The sequence below is a fragment of the Chelonoidis abingdonii genome, chromosome 6, assembly GCF_003597395.2.
Source record: "Chelonoidis abingdonii isolate Lonesome George chromosome 6, CheloAbing_2.0, whole genome shotgun sequence".
Classification (NCBI taxonomy): Eukaryota; Metazoa; Chordata; order Testudines; family Testudinidae; genus Chelonoidis; species Chelonoidis abingdonii.
Window position 1 is genome coordinate 132,259,207 of NC_133774.1, and position 21,791 is coordinate 132,280,997.

Sequence of the window (21,791 nt, forward strand, 5' to 3'; positions counted from 1 at the left end):
TGATTACACTGATGCTTTACAGCGCTGGATCTTGCAGCGCTCAGGGGGGTGTTTTTTCACACCCCTGAGCGCGAAATTTGCAGCGCTGTAAAGTGTGAGTGTAGCCAAGGCCTAAGTAGGCTACAGATCACCCTGGAATCCAATTTTCTATCCATAATAACAATACCTAGTGCTTTTCAGCTACAGATCTCAACATGCTTTGCAAAAGAGATAAGTGCTATGACCCCATTTTACAGATGGTGAGACTAAGGCACAGAGAGGTCAAGTGGATTGCTCAAGCTCATCCAGCAGGCCAAGAACATGGCTGCACAACTACCAATTTGTGGGCTCATATCACAGAGAGGAACATACAGCTAAGCGCCTCATTCGCATGGGCAGGACACACAAGCCCATACCCCCTCCAACACGCGCATATTTTTCTCCATTTGTATATAGGAGGCAAGGGTACCATTGGTTTCAGACTTAATACTCCCAGTGCTTAAGCATATCTGTGGCCACTCACAGCCTCTGCTGGCACTTATGCAGGCATGCAGCATCTTTTCAAACTCCACTGTGAACTGCACAGAGTTTGCAAGAATTAGGTCCTCTCCCTATGCAAGGGGTAGCTGGGATGCACCAAAAGCAGTGGAAGGAAGGACTGGGACAAATTGGGACTCATCTCTGTGCTCCCCTTGCTCTAGGCCATAGTGGAAACAGGGGACTCCCCACTCTGCACTAGCTCTGCTGGCCATGCATCGAGGGAGGATGTGACAGATCCAAGGCCCCTCCCATTTATCATCATTCTCAGCCAACCAGCACAGGATGGAGACCAGCAGCCTGTAGAACCTGCTTTTCCCCCTGCCACCTGCACAGGGACTGGCCATGTGGGCAGCATGCTTTCTATTCTCTTGTGCTGATAGGCTGGACAAATGATCATTTTGACCTAAAACCTCCCCTTCTTTTGTACTAGGAATGAATCGTTTTTGTTGTGTGCCCTTTGCTCTTGTTCTTTTCTAGCAAAGGAGAAGCAGTAAGCACAAAGCTAGCTGAGAGAACAGACGGATTCGCTACAATGCAAAGGAGATGGAGAAAGTAATGGGCCTGAGATGCCTGCGCTTCAGTAAGTGGTGTTGAACAAAGCTTCTGTGAAATATCCTGGTAAATCTTGTGAGCTATAGCACATTGGACTTGGACTGCAATGATCAAAGAGCTCTGGGACCCTGCACAAAATCCATCAGGCTGGTAAGAGCTGGGGGTGAACAGGCCATAATAGCTAACACTTTGAATTGAAATATATGAATAATTCCCAAATGCAACTTAATTAAGACAAAGGGTGACATTTTGGCTCCATTGAATTTGGTGGGGCCAGGATTTCACTCTAAGTCGATTAAGTTCCTTTGCAGACATTAATGACTAAGATAAGATGCCAGGTTTTCAAAAGAATTCAACTCCCACTTAGGTGCCTCAATGAAATGTCCAATTTTTAAAAATTCTCAACACCCAGCAGCTCCCAGCTAGGCAGATGCTTCAGCTGCCCTCTGCTCTTGTGGAGATATAAACATTCTGCAGGTGCCGTGGCTACTCTGTGATTTCAGCCAGGGGCGGCCATCAAGATGAGGAGCCACAAGCCCATTGGGTCTGGGAGTCTCTGCAGCAAACCGAAGAGATTGTTAGCCCTGATGGCTCTTTCTGGTCCTGTGTAGGCCATAGATATGCTTAAGCACTGGGAGTATTAAATCTGAAACCAATGGTGCCCTTGCCCCCTACTTTCTCTGTAGGATAACTGATCCCAGTGGGTATCTCTCCTCTTGTAACTTCCTCCCATGAACACAAGTCAGGAAGCATAAAAAGGAGGTGCGATCTGTACCCTGTGGTCTTTTATACAAAGTCCCCATGGCTTCCAAATACTTAGTGAACCAACCCCCTATGAACTCTCTGGTTTTCCCCAAACTAGTTGAAAGCCTCAACCCTCCCAGGGGCCAAAGGAACTAGTCAGCTGTGTTGTTTCTAGTCCAAGCTATTTGTTCCCCAACAAGTTCAGAAACTTTTTCAAAAGCGCAAACCTCTGCTTTGATTCAAACTGTCACAGGGTAAAGGCTTGTCTACACTACAAAATTAAATTGACCTGCGGCCACTGCAGTAATTAAAGCAGTGGTTCACATCCACACTATGCTCTTCTGTCTGTGGTGCATGTCCTCACTATGAGAGTTTTCACTGACTGAACTGTGTGGGGCATTGTGAGGCACCGATAGCTGGAGCCCAGCAGCCTGGGATCTGACAGCCTAAGTTGTTAGCTGGGCACCGGCTCACAGTTGGTGGTCCCCACGCCCCAAAGCTGACAGCCCGAGTTGTCAGTGGGGCGCTGGGTGAGCCCTGTGCATGGGGGCAGCCATGAACCCTGCTGACAACTCAGGTTACCAGCATCAGGGTGTGGGGGGCAAGGCTCCAGCCAGAGGTGAAAGTAAGCCGGTCCAGTCCGGTCTGATATGGTGTACCAGCAAGAGCCAGTACGCCGTGCTGGACCACACTGGCTTCCATGGCGGCAATTGAAAGGGCTCTGGGCTGTCCGCAGCTGCGGGCAGCCCAGAGCCCTTTAAATCCCAGCCGCAGCTCTGGCGGCCGGGCTGGGGCCAGGATTTAAAGGGCTCAGAGCTCCCCAGGGCTGTGGGCAGCCCAGAGCCCTTTGAATCCCGGCCACGGCTCTGGCGGCCAGGTTGGGGCCAGGATTTAAAGGGCTAGGGGCTCCCCTCAGCGGCAGGTGCAAAGCTCGGGGTTCCCCCTGGCCGCCAGAGCCCCGGGCCCTTTAATTTGCCCCTGAGCCCTGGGGGCCCCCAGCCACCTCTTCAGCTGGGAGCCCCTGGTTGGTTTAAAGGCCCTGGGTCTCCCAGCTACAGCTGGTTCACCAGGGCTTTAAATCTTGAGAGGCCCTGCCTCTTCCGGGAGAGGTCACACCCCTCTGAGGACTCCGGCAGTACTGGTAAGTCCTGTAAGTTACTTTCACCCCTGGCTCCAGCTGTCAGCCCCAGTGGGAGCTGACAGCCAACAGGCGACACAAGTAATGCAGTGTCTATGTAGGTGCTGCATTGCCCCTAACGACACCAACATAAGCCCTGAGCCTCTTGTGAGGGTGGAGTTATTGTGTCAGCTGTGACAAAGTTCCTCCTTTACCTTGGTGGGTCCTGCACTTATTGGCGGATTTGCTCACCTCAATGATCTTCCACTCTGGTGGAACCCACAGTCTGGGTCAATTCCTCCTGTGTCTGATCAGGAGTTGCGAGGTTTGGGGGGAACTCGGGCCCGCCCTGTACTCCAAGTTCCAGCCCAGGGCCCTGTGGACTGCAGCTGTCTAGAGTGCCTCTTGTAACAGCTACATGACAGCTACAACTCCCTGGGCTACTTTCCCATGGCCTCCTCCAAACACCTTCTTTATCCTCACCTCAGGACCTTCCTCCTGCTGTCTGATAATGTTTGATTGTCTGATAATTCCTCAATCCTCCAGCAGCACACCCTCTCAGTCTCAGCTCCTTGTGCCTCTTGCTCCCAGCTTCTCACACACGCTTCCTCTCCTCTGGCCTCCTCCCCACCTGACTGGAGTAAGCTCCTTTTTAAACCCAGGTGCCCTGATTAGCCTGCCTTGATTGGCTGCAGGTGTTCTAATCAATGTAGCTATCTCCATTGCCTTCTAGAAAGATCTTAATTGGCCCCAGGTGCCTTGATTAACCTGGAGCAATTGCCATTTGGTTACCACGGTACTAGGGATTTGTTTAGCCTGGGGCTAACATACCTGTTCCTCAGTACTTTACTGTAGCCATTTGGCCTTGCCCCATCACACGGCGTACAGGGAGACTCACTCCGACGGAAGCACCGTTCAAGCATAGACGCTGACGTAATTAAGTCAATGTATGCTGTCTTGCATTGACCTAACCTTGAAGTGTGGACTAGGCCTAAGTGACAGACACCTTGTCCAACTGCCCACAGATTTTCAGGCAAACAATCCAACCTCCAACCATTCTCCCCGGCAGGCAGCCTGCACATTAGAAATTCCTGGTCCGTTGATTTATGTTTGGCCAACTTGGAAGCAGCTTTGGAAGTTATAATGGGCAGCTGGCCCCCACCAAGCTTGTGAATACCCATCTGCTGTGATAGGCAGCACTGCAATCTGAGCCCCTGCGTCGCTAATGCCATCTGCGTGCACTATCCCAGCCTATTCTCATTTTACTGCCACCAATGTCTTTTTTGCTACTAACGCTTTCTCTGGGTCTTCCACTGAGAGTAAATGGAGCAGTCCTTTCCCGTCCATGACTGTGCCTAACATCGCTGCCAATGATGCTGCTGTGTGCAGATAACAAGAGAGCCTCTGAATCCAAGTCTCCAAAGGAGCTGAGGATAAAAAGAATATGTGTCTGCCAGTGTCCTCAAAGCCAAGCTACTTGGCACATCCCCAGCTCTGCTGCTCCCCCGCATGAAAATGAATCCACTGTCTTTTCCTGCCCATAGCTCCACTATGTCCAAACCCCACTGGCACTGAAGGTACAAGCGAACCGGAAGTGGCATGGGCACGTTGCAACGTTTTGTGGCTCACAAAGAGAACGAGTCGCATTCCTCCAGTGCAAATATTAGCTCTGGGAAATGACCAGTTACGCTACCCCAAGCTGCAGTCTCTCTGCAGAGTCACCTTCACAGTAGCTATGCAAATTTGCTACCCATGAAGAGTCAGCAAAAATATGAGCAGCTTAAGCTATGTGGATTTGTCGTGCTGCCTAGAGTGGCATGAGTGCCAATGTCAGGGAAGACACCCCAAAAGGGCGGTGTGTTCTATAATTAGATTGCACCAAGTCAGTAACAAATGTGACCTCCTGGATCACTGTACCAGTCTTACCAGGGAGTCACAGACAACCCCCTTAGGTATTCCAGTTTATCTTGCCATCCAGGCAAGCTGGACTAGGTGATAAATGGTCACTTACACCAAAGATCACAAAATATCCAGGTTGCTGCCAGTCCCAAGAGATCAGGTCACCTCCCCCAGGTCAATTTGTACCTTAGATCTCACACCAAAGTCAACACTTACAACCAATCCTATAATAAACTGAGGATTTATTAACTAGGAAAAATAAATGAGAACATTATTTACAAGTTAAAGCAGGCAACATACAGACACAAATGAGTGACAGTCTATGGTTCCAAAATGTGACAGAGTTGTAGCAATCTGTCAGCACTGAATGGCTTGTAGGACTAACCCAGCCTGGCCTTCAGGATCTCGTCTCCCATTTACCAGCTCCAGTCCTGTGAGAGTCCAAACAGCAGAGAGAGAGAGAGATGAAAAATATTCTTGTCATATAGTTTTATTTCCTTCTTCCGGAATTCAAGCGTATGTGAGGAGCCCTTTTGCACATAGGCTCTTTATGGTGTGATGGGGCAACTGACAAAGCCTTTGTTTTGTGATGTCCCACAATGGCCTGTGTGGATTCAGTAGTCCTTTCTGAGGGGCAGTGTCACAGGGGCGGTGCAGACTCTCCCACTTTTGTGCCTGCACCCTGTGTTTGGGCTGGTATAATAAAGAGTCTCCCACGCCTTCTTTTGCTGGATCATCCGTGTCTTTACTGACAGCATTCGTGTGGTTCCCCGCTTTCCCAACTGCTAGCGCCTCACAGACCCTCCCCAGGGTCTCCTGTCTTGGAGGCTTCTCACTTGGAGACAGTGATATACCCCCCATGTCTCCTCCCAGCCTGGCCTCCTCACTGAGGTTTGTTCAGGGTTTTTATAGCCCTCTGGTGCCTCATCCCAGCTGTCAGCACCCAGCTCAGCAGGTTCCTCTGAGCCAGCCCTGAGGAGCGCTTGTGGCTCAGCTCCCTGCTGAATACCTGTGTCTCTCCCCTGGCCTCCTGGCCAGCGAACAGACTGCAGCCAGCACCTTGGCAGGGCTTTAAAGGGGGTTTTACCCCTGCCCTGCCACAGGCAGGAGATAACATCTTTTGTAAGAAGTCAGCATTTTGCATTAGGTGAAGTTTTGCCCTGTTTGGTGAGTCACATCATTCAGAACAAACCTTTTACAGTTTGGGGATTTGGGCGAGGGGCTTGGGCATGTTCCCCCTTCCTGTGGGCCTCCTGAGGTGTACAGGAGGGAAACTTTGCCACCTCGCCCCACACCGAGTTTGTTGGCATCAGCAAGCCCTTGGAGCAGGGTGAGGGCAGGGAGCTTTGGGGGAGGAGATCCGGCGGCATCTGTCCCTTCCTGTGAGCCTCTTGAGGTCTGCAAGAGCAGAGAATCCTAGAGAGATTTAGGTGGCTCACGAGCACCTAGTGCAAGACAAGGCACTTTCTGTGTGCAGGAGGAGTCTCTGCCCCGGGAGCTCATGTGCTGTAAATTCACACCCTAGCTTGCTGTGCAATAACTTCCCCATGGAGGCAAGCTCTTAGGCAGCACAGGCTGGGGCATTGCCTCTCATGAACATTTTTGGCAGGAAATGTTTTTCCTACTGATGAGTCTCCCAAGTGATTGCTTTACACCGTGGACTTCAGTCATGGCCCCCTGCGTCTGAAGTCCCCATCACAGTGACCTCTGAAATTAGGCTTTAAACAACTCAGGTTTCGTCCTGGACTCAAGGTCTCTGGTAGGGGAGTCCGTGAACTGAGTGTTCTTTCTCTTTTGCTTTTTGGTAAAAGCGATTAGCAAGACTTTTGACCAACACCCGACTGCTTGGGTCTCTGGCAGCCTTGGAAAAACATTTCCCGGTAGGCCCCCCTGGTGGCCAGCCACGGTCTACTGCCTCCAAGCCTGTTTCAGCTCACAGAGTGAGTTCTGCTTTGTGGAGGGCAAGACAGGGAAGTGCTGTTTGTGAGATTTATAACCATTCACTGCTGAGAATAATGCCTGGAAGCAACGCAGTAGCCCCTTCCATTTGTCAAATGGGGATGTGAGGGTTTCCCGGATTGGCAGAATGTGATTTTCCAAAGTCTTTGAAACTTCTTCTGATTTGTCCAAACTGCCCAGTTTGCAACTGTAAATGGAATAATTTCAGCTGCAAGTTAGGACTGCAGCTGTACGCCTGCATTTGTGGAAAACCAGGCCCATGCTTAAATGATTGTTCACAGCACACAGAGACATTAGATAACAACATAGGGTGACCAGATGTCCCAATTTTATAGGGACAGTCCCGATTTGGGGATCTTTTTCTTATATAGGCTTCTTTTACTCCCCAGCCCTGTCCCAATTTTTCACACTTGCTGTCTGGTCACCCTATGACAACATGAATACTCTTGCTGGAAGGTTGCAAAGTAACCCAACTTTCATTCTTAGGATTCAGAATGAATAATTCCCAAGAAACTGGAAACCAGAAAGAGAGAAAACAGGCTGCTAAAAGGGAGAGGCACAACTCCCCCCAACTTGGGATATGGTGGCTGCAGACTGACTGCTGCTTGACCCAGGTCACATGCTTCCCTACAGAGCCTCAAGTTTGCAAGCATGATCAGGAAACCCCTTACAAATGAAAGAGAGAGGTGCTAATTTTAATACAGTTTTCGATACACCCTAGTATATATCTAGCTCTCTTGCCAAGTTCCTTCTGGAGAAGGGCCCTGAGACAGCAGGCTGGGGAAAAGGCCAAACCTCTGAATTGTCTGAAGATGAAGGCATCTCCCTTTTCCAGCAGGGAAACTGTTGCATTGTTACAAGAAGGTTTTACGAGACTGATGCAAAACTTTACGAGACTGATTCAGCTTCTCAATCATAAAGTAATCTTTCCATTCTTTTTGTAGCAAGATAATGGAGGAGACCATCTGCCCTTAAAGCAATGCCAGTAGGGGACGGTTTGGGGGCATGGCCAGCAATCCAAAAAAAGAGGTGTGGAGAGGAATTAAGGCTAACTGAAGAAATCAGAGGGAGGTAGGACTTCCTATTGCCTCCTCAGGAGACAACCCTCGGTCAAATGGGAATCCAGCCTGTTGGCGGATGGGATTTGAGGGCTCATAATGTGGGTGGGAAAAGTGGTGGTCTTTTCAGACACACAGCCAAGTTCCTTTATCTCCGTATACCTTGCTACCTTTAATAAGTAGAGTTTGATCTAGAAGTGAGAACACGCAAAGCCTGACCTTTCAGAGCTGCTGAGTAATTTGCAGTACCCATTAGCTGCAGCAGGAGATATCGGCTCTCAGGATCTCTGAAAACTGGAGTTTTAGCAACTTGAACTATCCCAGGATGCCTGAACGCCTACAGGCAATCATGAAAGAGCATCTGCACTCCTCTGTTCCAAAGAGGCTTAATATGAAATTGGTACTGAGCTGCTTAGTTAAAGATTTGCTTTCCGCTATAGAAGCTTCCCTAGTGTTGGGTCCCTGGATCATAAGAAAGGATTAATGGTCAGTTTTCAGGGTTTCTTTTCTCCTATCTCAATACTCATATGATCTCCTTTATTTGTGTGTCAGACTTCTTCCTCGTTCTGTATTTGTCAGGGAGTGACTTCCTTATTGGCAACTGCCCTGCTGTAAAAAGCCATGGAACAAATAGATTCGTCACTCCAATGCCATACAAAGGCCAGGAGTTTAAATAGTGCCTCCATTTTTGGGTGACCAATTTGAGACCTCTGAAAGAGCTGACTTTCTGAGGGCAGGTGCTCAGCATTTTCTGAAAATCAGGAATCTCAAATTGGGCACCCGAAATCCCCACTTACTTCTGAAAATGTCAGCCTTCAGCCCCACACTGGTGATCTGCAAACTCCAGTGATGGATTTGCTCAGCTGATCTGCCCCAGGGGAAGGCAAGTCCCCCTTTTGGGTGGCATCCATGAGAATCTGTCCAGCCAGCAATTCCACTTCTCTGTTGATGGAGGTTTTTAGGGGGTCCTAACTCCTTCCCACGCACTCTGGCTAAATCGAAGCACGTGGCCTCTCAGATGATGCTATTCTCCAACTGATTGGTCAATTGAGTTCCATACAGATGTATTTAACCTGCAACTTTAGCTTCTAGAAGAAGCTGTTATGTCAGTCTCCAGCGTCACCAAGTCCATGACTAAAATCGCATTACATTTTATACGTGGTGTTTGGCTGATTTATATATCCTCTAGCCTGAGTGTGTCATCTTGAAATAGCCTGTTGTATATTTTACATATAGTTAGCAGATGCTGCAATAAACAGGACTAAACATGAATCATTGTTCCTAGCTATGCATTATTCATCAGTTCTTCTCAGCATTCTGCTAAACCTCTGGCAAATGCTAGCCAAATATAAATAAAAAATTCACATCTACATTCAATATGTATCAAAGATTCATCTCACATGCCCAGTTGCAAGGCATGTCTCCATTCCCTTTTCCTGGTTTTGGGCATTACAGCATCAATTCAACAAAGCACTTACACACGTGCTTAAAGATAAGCTGTGGTCAATGGAATTAAGCATGTGTGATGTAGAATAGCCTAGATTCCAAACAGGTAGTGGATATAATGTTCTTGCAAAGTCTCTTTCTGGGCTCCCCATTCAACACTTCTGAGCCCTTTTTATGTAATAGTTCTTTGCCTGGGTCTACCTGAACTGATACCAATGCTGGATTTTTTTAACCTATTCTACTAGCATGGGCTTGATCCCATGTTCTTGGGGCATCCAGAACTACTCCTGGCATCCCTGGGAATACTTGGCTGTGTGCCACAAACTAGGAGCTGTGATTGCTTTTTTCCACTGGAACAATGGTACTGCCCACCAACAAGGAGAAGGCCAGTGTGTGCCAGAAACAGTACGGTCATGAGAGCTGGCTAAGAACATGGACCCCAGTGCCAGAACAACAGCTCACCTGGCTGCATTCCGAGGTGAATGCAGAGCCCATGTCTCTGCCATGGCTTTCCCATAATAGTACCCTCATTCTCACAGTCATTAAGAAAACCCATGAAAGAGCTCTGAAGCTTGTTTCTGGGTGGCTGGGAAAGGAGAAAAGGAGAGCATGACCATTTATTTTATTTTTTTTAAGCATTCACATACTACAGTGGTGAGGGATGTGGAAGTGTCTCAATAGACAGAGGGGTCTATATGACGATAGATTGATTATACGCAGGGCTGGAAGCACTGCCTGTTAAGGTTGCTCAACATGTTTAATCATAAAACCCAGTTTTCAGTTGCTTCTAACTTTGCCAAACTTTAACAGTTTGTGCTGAACCTTTCCATGCCAGGTGTTTTCTTGGAAAATTTCAGCCCAAACAGATGAGCCATTACTGAAAACAAAGCTAGGAAATAGGTTTTGTCCATGTTTTTTTTTTTTTTTTAAAATCTGGTGACTTTTTTTCTTTGAAAAGGTTTAACACCCCCATGCTTGGGAGCAGGCACTTGAAATTTGACAGGGCAGTAGTCTTTTATCAGCAATGTGCCTTTTTCTGTCCCCAGGAAAATCCACATAAATTTGGCTGCGTGATAAGCCTTTGCAAAAGGGTAGTTGGCACATGCTCAGTAGAGACTTGCTAGGGCTTCTCCACTTCGTTCCCTGAAGATTCTGTCCCCACTGAGCATGCTATGGACTGAGGCTAAAGGGGGCTGAGCAGGGCTTTGGCTGCAATTGTAATAACAGCGCTGGGCCTGGACACCGAACTGAGACCACGGAGCCTGTCTCTCCTGAGCTCTCAAAACCCCCGTTGTTGAGCTAAGAGTGGAGGAGGAAATTGCCTAATTCAAATGCAGAGATGCCAAGAGCTGGGCTTTGGGGTGGGGAAAATTGGGACAAGGAGCCTGAGAGGGTGGAGGCTAGAAGAGGAGGGAAAAAGAGACTGGAAGTGCTTTGGGAATGAATCTGAATTGTGCAGTGAAAGAGGCTGTTGTCAGTAGGACCTTGGGTGGACACCCCATCTCCACATTGGCATATGAGGCTTAATAGAGCCCTACAGAGGCTGTGTAGGAGATGCAGCCAATAAGAGAGAAGCTGCAAGGAATAGCCAATCCAGGCCCATATAAGAAGAGTTGCAGGGAGGAGCAGGGTTAGTCACTGCCTGGAGCTCAAGGAGAGAGGACTGGGTGCCTAGCAGGTAGGTAGAATCTAGCATCCTGGACAGAGCAGTGCTGGAGGAGACCATGGGAATGAGGCAGCTCCCGGTTGGGTGTAGGACTAATATGCTGAGGCCCTGAGGTAAGGGTGAAGAAGGTGCTTAGGCCATGGGCAGGTGGCCCAGGGAAATGTACTGAGAAGTTGGAGGGGATGCAGCATGTGGCTGCCATACACAAGGTCCCTGGGTGAGGAGCTGGAGTAGTGGGTGGGCCCGGGTTTCCCCAGCCCCGGCCACCAGTGGGGAAGTGGCTGGACTGCTGTACAAACCCTAGAAGGGAGGAAACACAGATGATGGAAAGTGTGTCTCAGAAGAGGCAGGACCCTAAAGGAAGAACCAGGGGGTGTCTCATGGTGATGGCAGTTGCATGTTGCTCTGAGGGACTGGATTCTGTCCCTGCCCTGCCACTAATTTCCTGAGTGCTGCTGGGCAAGTCACTCACACCAAACTCTTCACAGTGGTCACTAACTGGGTGTTTGTTCCTCATTTTCTGGGGGCCTGACTTGAGACGCTGGGGTCTGATGTGCAGAAGTGCTGAGCCCTCACAGCTATCCATGCGTTCTCTGGGAGCTGTGCTGTGAACATACTGAACGCTATATGTTGCTAAGCACTCTGAAAAATCAGGTCCTAGGGGTCTCAAATTGAGCACCTCAAATTAGTGGATACTCTTGACTTTAATCTCTCTGTGCCTAAGCTCCCCATTTGTAAAAGGAGGATAATAATATTCTCTCGGCTCACAGGGGAGTTCTGCAAATACGTTCAGTCCTGTTTGTGAAGCATTCAAATACTACAGTGATGAGCACCATGGAAAAGCCCCTTAGGAAATTCATAATTCTGCCTTTAGAGCAGGGTGGGACTAGTGTTCGTAAACAAGACCTGGAGCCACACATTGAACAATGAGTAGAAAACAACACTTTGAATAGCTGCTTATTAAGTGAGCACCATCATCCTGTGCAATGACTGAGGCAGGGTCCTGAGGAAAAAATACTCTGTGATAATGTAGTTAAAGAGAGAGTATAACGTATATGGACCAGGAGGCTGAACTAAAGTTGTACAGGCAACCTTATTTCTGGCATTTCCTAATTTTGGAGTTGTCTCACATTTAAATCATGATGCAGTTAGTTGGCTTATGTAAAACGGGCATTTTGATAATGCCTGACACTCAGAATTGAGTTGAAAAATAATTCATGCCTGTTTGTTTGACACTGGCATCACCAGTTCTCAAGCAGTTTCCACTTTGATGTAGGAACCAATTGTTCAGTTTTTTTCCAGAGTTCAAAATTGGTCAGAGTAGATTGATTTCACAAGAGAGTGTATTGGGTTTAATTTTAGTGAATATACTGGTCTGGCAGCCATATGCATTATTTATTCTGTACTGGCATATTAATGACTACTCTTCTTGATTATTAATTACAGATTTTTCAGCATTTGTAGTGATACAGGGCCTGAGTCTCATCTCACTCACACCAGTTTTATATCCGTGTAATGACACCTACTTCAGTGAAGTTGATCTTGATTTACAGTAGTGTCAGAAGAGAAATTGGGCCCCTGGTAATAAATGGCATGAATGAGAAGAGATGCACGGTTTGCTGGGGATTTTTCTACAAATAAAGAGTAAATATCACACGGGTTACTCAGTAAAGTCACAAGTAAATGCAAAAGATATTAATGAAAAATGATTCTTTTAGTCTGCAAGAGCTGAAAGTCATTTTTCATTAATACTTTATAAATTAGAAATACCTCCTGAATAATCCTTTCATTATTACAGCTTTGTTTCATGTTCTCTGTCTGTTTCAGTCTTGACTGATCAAGCTTACACAGTGGAAGCTATCTGGCTGGAAAAGATTGGTACAGGATGTACTATAAGGATTATGGTTTAATCTAGTGAATCCAGATGCTATACTAGGAATAATGTCAACGAGTGCCTATTACTGGCATATTTATATTTGTCCATATCCCTCACGTTTTTATTTTCATTTATCACATGTTGCAAAATGCAAGGTCAGTGGGCCAGCATTTCCACTGTATAAATAGGTGTAACCGGTACACCTAGGCTGAGTCATGCCTGCTGAAATGCAAAATAGAGAAGTGCAGTAATTTAACCCCTTCCATGCTGCAGTCTCTCTTACCACATTCAAAACAGTACATGGCCCCTAAAGTGCATCTGTCCTAGAGAACTGGATCGTTTCAAGGCTAAATGTTACAGTTCACACAGCTTGAGCTTCAAGCAATTAATGTGTCTGCGCTCAGCAATCTGGTTTCTTCAGATCAATTGTACATAGAAGACCCCCTCTAGCTGTAGCAGCACCTATGTCAAAGCACTTTCCCAGAATTCCCTGAATGCCTCCATCCAGACCAAGAGCATACAAGCAGATGAATAGCTGACAGTAGAATAATACTGTTGTCTCGTTTTCAGCAGCAGTTCATACAGTAAAAAATCTGCATATTAACATACATCATTCACTTTTCTAATAACAAACACACTTCCTAGAAAAATTAAACATTTTGTTTGTGAAGCCCATGTACTTCAAATGAACAGCTCAGGGCTTTAAAACATTATAATGCCCCCAGAATGCACAAGTTATTCTGATCAAGCAATTCATGGCTTATCAAAACACAACAAGCTTAGCTCTATAACACCAGCATTCATCTGGGTCAGAGTTAATATCTTTGTGTGTTGATGGAATATGTATTTTACACAGGAACAGCCCCTATTAGAAAAATAAAAATACATTTATGACGCCCTTCCCCTTCTCCCCCCGCTCCCCCGACCCAGCCATTCCAGAAAATAAACAAACCAACAGTGGGAGGAAAAAGCAGTGGGAGAAGGAGCTACTCAGCAACAAGGGTTAAGAGGCCAAAGAGCAAAGGAAATATCCATCTGGCTGCTCCCTATCCACATAACAGACACACACCAGAAAGGGGGGATTGTACTGGGAGAGGGGCTACTTTTCTGGGGGGTTTTTAAACCTTCCAACAGTAACCCTCATGAGTGTCCATTGCTTCTTTCTCTGTTAGGAAATGGAAAGGAAAATAGTGCCACACATCTGCCAATTGGCCAGCATTATAGTTAGGACTGTATGTTATTTGGGGCAGTGACTGTGTTTGTTGTTGTGTGACAGACAAAGTGGGTGAGGTAATATCTCTGATGGGACCAACTTCTGAATAGAAAATGACTTTTATGGATTGGTTGCCATTGAACTTAATAGGAGCAAATTCCAGGATTATTTTTCTTTTCTTTCAGTCAAATAAACTTTCTTGTATGTTGTTTATGCACAGAACTCTTTCATCCACACTGCATGTTGAATGGGACCCAGATTCTCTTCACACACACAATGCACCCACTTACATCCCCATAGCACGGCAGAAAAATCTCTGCAACCATATAAGACATCTTATTCCAGACTCCAAGTATCCCATTCCCCGTATAATAGCAGGTTAACCCAGGCACCAGGGTTCCCAAGCTACCTGCCACTCACACGGCCATTCCCCCACAGAGCTCTTCAGGTCTGGAATAGGCACTCAGAGTGTCACAGATAAATACAAGGTGGAATAGATTGCTAAGAATAAGCAGTTAATCCATATCGCAAGAAACCATGCAAGCAGTGGGCAATTAACACCTCTGCAGTCATAGGACAAAGAAGAGTTAGTGGGCTACAGATTGTTGTAATGAGACACAATGTCTCTATTTAGTCCACAATTTTTGGTGTCTAGCAGACTTATGAATTTAAGCCAGGGGTTCTCAGACTGGGGGTTGGGACCCCTCGGGGGGTCACAAGGTTATTACATGGGGGGTCACGAGCTGTCAGCCTCCACCCCGAACCGCGCTTTGCCTCCAGCATTTATAATGGTGTTAAATACATAAAGTGTTTTTAATTTATGGGTGTGGGGGGTGCACTCAGAGGCTTGCTATGTGAAGGCGGTCACCAGTACAAAAGTTTGAGCCTGGCAGCTTAAATCAGTGGTTCTCATCTTCTGCAGTGATCGCTTGGTGAGAAGTGTTCACCCACAGGTGACAGGGGGCTTTTGTCTCATCATTTTTCTGTGTAAAATCATTTGAGAGTGTGGTGATTCTCTAGTTTCACCCACATAGTAGTTGTTGGGGCATTTGATGCACTGGATGAGTTACACCACGTGTTGTGATAAGCATATGTCAGGTCCATGCCCACTGAAAGGTGTGTTGTGAGGAATATTGACCATGACAGCAGTGACGGTAGGGCTGCAGATTTTGCATCTGTTATGGCAGGCTCTGGTGCCACTTTGAATTGGTGTGTCGTGGTCTGTGGGGAACTTGTTTCTGACAATGATCTGGGTGAGGTTGGTGGATTATTTGAAAGCTAGAAGAGAGGGAGGTTGGGAATGTCTTTCAAGACAAGTATGGGTTGAAACTGTTTGATATCCTGTAGGGGTTCCAGTGTGGGGTTGTAAGCAACAACTAATGGTGTACAGTTAGTGGGTTTTTTCCTGTATTAAAACAGATTCTCTTGCGGAATTAGGGTGGTCCATTACATGATGTGATCTACTTCTCTGGTGTCCTTGTTTGGTGAAGGCTGTTTTAAGTATCTTGAGGTGTATATCCCAGACCTTCTCCTGAAAGCTTATTCTGTGTTATCTAAGGCCATGGCTGTAGATAATAAGTTTCTTGGTGTTTGGCATGGTTGCTGGGTCTACGAAGGTAGGTGTGGTGATCTGTGGGTTTCTTGTATATAAGTTGTCTGTAGGGCCATTGTTGAAGCTGATTGTGGTGTCTGGGAAGTTGATGCTGGTGCAGGAGTGAATGGTGGTGGTTGAAGTTGTAGTGGAAATCTGAGGAAGTTGGGTCATCTATCCAGAGGATGAACATATCATTAATGTAGCTCAGATACATCATCAGTTTCTGGTTGCATTTTTCCAGAAATTCTTCCACAAGGTGGCCCATGAAGAAATTTGCATATTGGAGAACCTTCCTAGTACCGATGGCTGTTCTCACAGTTTGGACAAAGTGTTTGAATGTAAAATGTTTTGGGTAAGGATGAAATGGATGAGTTTGGTGATGTTTGAGATGGTCACCTGACAGTTGTTCATTGTCTTGTAGATATTTGAGGCAAGCAGCAATGTCATGGAGAGGAATATTGGTATATAGGGAGGTGACTTCCTGATAGGAAGTGTGGTGTTGATGCAGAGTTTCTGGAGCAAGTTGATTGTCCAGGAGTAAACTTGCCCTTTGTGTGGCGAGTGTTTTGAAGATGGTTTCTATGAGTTCCAATAGTCTTTCTGTAAGAATGCCGTGGCCAGATATGATGGGGGATGTTTAGACAAAGCTGAGAATTTGCAAGTTTTCTGAAGCCATTATCTAACACTCAGCTTTTTCCCTGTCTTCAGAGTCTATGAATAAACACTTTATTTATATTGACTATGCTGCAGTAAAACAGTGCATAACAAACGAGCACGGAGCTCACAGTATTGGGTACGTGGCAATTGCCAAAATACTAATTTGTCAGGATTCTCACTCTCTTTTTGGACCACATTTTGCTCCCCCTTATATTAGTGGAGCTTTGGGCAACTTGGGACTGTTCCTTGTAACCGGCCCTCCATCCATCCAAGCCCCTCCCTCATCAGCTGGGATCCACTGAGTTCTGCTACAGAGCTGGAGAGTAACAGCTCTGTGAAGGAGACCTTGCATACAAATGAGGTATATTTTAATGGCGCATATGCAGTGTAATTCATTGGAGAGGGCACATAGTGAACTGGGACTTAGAAGACCTATGTTCTGTTCCTCAGATCTGCCAGTGACCTGCTGTGTGACCCTAGGAAGTCATTTCCTCTCTCTGTGCCTCTATTTCCCCTTTCCCCCTTTATATTGAGGTAGACAGCCAGCTTCTGGGGCAGGGGCGGTCTCTCACTGTGTGTATGTGCAGCATCTAGCACAGATGGGGCCTCAGTCTCAGTTGTGGCCAGTAGGAGTGACTCCAAAAGAAATAATAGCGTATCATTGTGCACAACAAATACGCATCTCTGCGGTTGACAGTGCAGGAAAGTGCCTAGAATGTATTGGTTTTCTGGGTAGGGCTGGAAGGGCTAATCACTTCTCAGGGCACTGACTCCCACGCAAACATGGGCTGCATCAGCTTTAGCTGTGATTTAGGACTGTGTCTGGAAACCTTAGCTCTAGTGATAGGGCACATGGATGCCAGTGCATGGCACTATCTCTGATATACGGAAAATATATTCTCAAGGGCTTTGGTTTGCTACAACTGGCTTCTAAATTAACCCCACAGAGACAAACTGCTTGTGCCAACAGCACCACATCTAATCAAAGCAAGTCATGCTTTTAAATTTTTCTTTGTGTAACCCACACACCTCCTGGGTGTGGTGTTCTGTCCCACCTAGTAGCACCGAGACCATTTAGAGAGAGATTGAGTCTGCTCTACAGCCTTAGCTAACAGCCAGTTGGCTTGAGGCTCATGCAGTAGAGGCTCATACACTAAGCTCCAAAAGTCCCAGGTTCAATCATGCCCACTACCGACCGTGGTCTGTTGGCATTGCATTTGTGAATGGAGGAGGTGGATTTCTCCATGTGACATGGTATTCATCATTGTGGAGGGCAAACTGTGGAGATCTAAGAGACATCTGGCCTTTCCATGATGCAGAAGGGAGTCTGTATGGCATAGAACCTGTTTTTCTCCATGTTGGTTGAGTTTAGACCTGACTTGGTTCAAGAGAGCCTGTGTGGAAGCAGATTCCTCCAGCTGCTGTATAATGTGTGTGCTGTGCTCATGTTTTATAGATGTGATGTCAAGCCACATCCTCGTCTAAGAGAAGGAGAGAGGTGAACTGGGCTAACCAATGGGATAAATCCTCTATTCCTGTCATGCAATTTTAAACCAGGCTGATAAGTTCTGGTTTCTTTTTTATCTTTTCATGTTCCCTTCCTGGACAGGGAAAGCAATACACAATTCCAGCCAGTTATGCAAGGCTTAACCATGTTGGTGAACTCCTGTGCGTGGTTCCATTAGGCCCAATAAGGTGACTGGTGCGAGTGAGCAATCCCTGAAGCGAGTAAAATTTGCACAATGGTGTAAGTAGCCCTGTGAGTAAGTAGGAATGCTATCCAACAGCCTGCACAGGTACCTAAGACATCCAGGACGTGTGAGATTTCTATGATTTCTGGGGATCTCCTACTCACTGACAGCCTGGTCTGATAACTTCACTGTGTGAGGAGTTTTGGTGACCTTCCCTGGGAGTTCAGCGGGTGGAGTGCATGAGGGTTGGGGCTTTGTCTAGCAATCTGGGCAAGTACCAATACAGTGAGGTGATGCAATGTGCTCTAGTTCTGTGACTCCTGCTACAGATAACACAGTTCTGAGCCTGAGATTGTGACTCCGACTCCTTGGTTCTCTCCATGCTCTGGTGGAGGAAGTGATCTGCACCACCTTTATGTCTGGCACCGATTCCTTCCCCAGCCTGCTGGCCACACACACCTGTATGGGAGAGGCAGTAGCAGGGCATTGAAAGTGGTTTCTAGTGAGGGTCCCACAGGGGTCTGTTCTTGGCCTGCCGCTAATCAGTATCTTTATCAATGACCTGGAAAAACATATAAAATCGTGGCTGGCAAAATGCCCAGATGAGACAAAAATTGATGGAGTGATAAACAATGATGGGGGCAGGCACAGACGACTTGTGCCTCCTGATGCTGGGGGGAGGACACGTGACTGCCCACACGTCTCCTCTGCCCAGTGGACCCCCCTGCTCTGTGCCCACTAGAGTCACCTGAGGGGGAAGGTTGGCTGTGTCCTTCTCCCACTGCACCTCCCCCAGTGCGTTTGGCTGCTCTCCCTGGAAGCTGGGCCCGGGTGAGGAGCGGGATGGAGCTGCTTCTCATGTGATTGAAGCTAGCCACTCCAGGTCGCTGACTGTGCAGCGCGGCAGCTGCCTGAGAGAGTCTGGCTGGGGCAGCATCCCCCTCTGCTCCCCGCCTAAGCCCAGCTTCCAGGGACAGGGGCTGAACCAACTGAGCACGAATTTCTGATGCAGGGCTGTAGCTAAAAGAGCTAACAGGGTTATGTAAGCAGGAGGATATCAAGTAGGGGCAGAGCAATGATAATACCTCCGTATATGGCATCAGCGACACTCTTCTTGAAATACTGCGTCAGCTTCTGGCGTCCACACTTTAATGCCTAAAACATCTGCCAAGTCTTCCTGCCAAACACCTTTAAGATCCAGCCTTTCTTCTCCATCCACATGGCTAAAACTCTTACCCAGGCTCTCCTCTTGCGTCTCAACTGCTTGCTTCCTCTGTGGCCTGTTATATCCTTGGAGGCAGTCGGTTTAGGAAGAAATCACTTGAGGCCAGACAGCAGACAGCTAACAAAACTACCATTTATTTACACACACACAGAGCTCACCTAACCGGCCGAAACAGGCTAGGCTATTTAGGCTATCCCCTAATAATCTAACTCAGTTGCCATGGGAACAAAAACCATGACAACCAAATACACAACATGGCCTGAACCTATTCTGTTGTACCGCTTTCATATCCATTCACAATACTGCAGAGATAACTTCCCTAGCTCTTTGCTTTGAGTATGTCACTCTTCTTCTCGTTCCTCGCCTGGCTTCCGCTTCCTTGCTGCATCAAAGTACCTGGTTTCACTTTTAAGGTTCTTCACAGCCAATCCCTGCCCTTCCTGTCAGCCCTCATATGCTGCTGAGTTGCCAGTTCCTGACTCACCTCTGGTAATGATCCCAGCCTTCAACACCCACTGATTCAATTTTCAAATGAGCGCCTCTGCATTCTGTCCTCCAGCCACCCCGATGTGTGGAGGAGCTCCCCATAAACACCTGCGCAGTCACCATGCTGCCCTGCTTCATCTCGCTCCTTAGAACCGTCTCTGCTGTGATCCCTGCGAAACACTCCATCTCCCTACTGATGCAGTGGGGCGGTCGCTTGTCATGCTGACCTTTTATTGTCTCATTGCTACCTGGTGCTTCCACCTGTCTTCTGCTTAGTTTGTCAGCTCTCTGCGGTGCAGGCTGCCTCTTACTCTGTGTTTGTACAACCCTCCGGCACCATGGAGTGCTGGTCCCTGGCTGCAGATACTACACCCTTCACTGCAGCTCTGTCTACATAGTTTATCCAAGAGATGGTTAACAGGTGACTAGATGAGTCTATAAATAGGGAAGAAGATTTCTGAGGTAGAAAGCTTTTTAATCTTCTGGCCAAAGGCATAACATCCAATTGTTGGAAGCTGAAGCTAGATAAATTCAGACTAGAAATATGGCCCAAATGTTAACAGGAAGGGTTATTAACCTTTGGAACCACTTACTCAGGCATGTAATAAATTCTCCATGACTTGAAGTCTTTAAATGAAGCCTGATGGCCCTCTAAAAGGGAATGGCTGGGTAAAATTACACATCCTGCTAGTATTCGGGAGATCAGCCTACATGATCACAGTGATCCCTTCTGGCCTGTGAAGTGGCTACCTGGAAATGCAGAGGAGTAAGAGGACCCTTTGTGCATCTATGGACCTGAGGAGATGCCCACCTCTAGGCATGCATAGTTTGATAGGTTCTGTGAAGGCCTGCAATAGCCAAAGCATGCAGCCATTCTCGCAGGTACTTTGGCCATCCATCTGTCTGAGTTGGGGGCTGCTGCCTGGCTGTGCTCAGGGCTTGCCCACTGCCAGTGCATTCCTTCACTGTGCCATGCTGCATGAGGCCATGAGAGCCACTACTCCTGGGCATGCAGGTTGGTGCAGTGAGCCACATCTTGAGGCTACTGTGTCTCCGTCACTCTCTGAGCAGAGGAGTTCCTAGCCCTGGTTCTAACAATGCCCTGCATAACAGTGTTCTGAAAGCTGCAGTTTCTATAAGGTGGAGCTATCGGGGTGACAGCAGAGAGGAGAAGAGTATTGGTAGATTCTGTGTCACTGTTTCAGTTTGCATTATCCCTAAGCTAATCCCTCCTACACCAAACTATGCAGCTTCATACCTTACCAAGCCTGTACTTCTGAATGTAGACGAGAACTCTGCTGTTCCTTCCCTGCCTGGCTGAAGCAGCGTGTGGCAGAGCTACACCCTGCTCTGTACAAGGTTACTGAACAGGTTCCTACAGCTGTTGGCTTGTAGTCAATGGGGACCCCATCCTGAAAGAATTTTTTTCCCCAACTCCCCTCTTCTGGCCTTGAAACAACCCCTCCTCCAACCTCTCCAACCTATTCATCAGAAGTGGCTCCCCACAGATCAGAACACACCAACTCAAAGCAGTGCCAGACTCTGCCAGAACAGCAGAGGCAAAACCTGCAGAAATCTCTCCATTGCTACAATGATCAGCACCCTCCACAACACACCTTTCAGGATCCATGGGTACTACACATACGTATCACAACATGTGTTGTATCTCCTCCAGTGCGCTAAATGCTCCAATAACAACTATGTGGGTGAAATCAGACAATCTGCAGAAAAGGACCTGGGCATTACAGTGGATGAGAAGCTGGATATGAGTAAACAATGTGCCCTTGTTGCCAAGAAGGCTCAGGGTACACGGGGCCGCATTAGTAGGAACATTGCCAGCAGATCAAGGGAAGTGATTATTCCCCTCTATTTGGCACTGGTGAGGCCACATCTGGAGTGACGCATCCAGTTTTGGGCTCCCCACTACAGAAAGTATGAGGACACATTGGAGAAAGTCCAGCAGAGGGCAATGAAAATGATCAGGGGGCTGGGGCACATGACTTATGAGGAGAGGCTGAGGGAACTGGGATTATTTAGTCTGCAGAAGAGAAGAGTGAGGGGGGATTTGATAGCAGCCTTCAACTACCTG

General features: G+C 47.3%; 1 protein-coding gene across 1 annotated transcript in view; it reads right to left on the bottom strand.

The window, feature by feature from the left end:
- Positions 1 to 21,791, bottom strand: part of LOC116824763 (neuronal acetylcholine receptor subunit alpha-7-like) — a 95,050-nt gene that overhangs the window by 45,659 nt on the left and 27,600 nt on the right. The gene's annotated exons all lie outside the window — the stretch shown is intronic.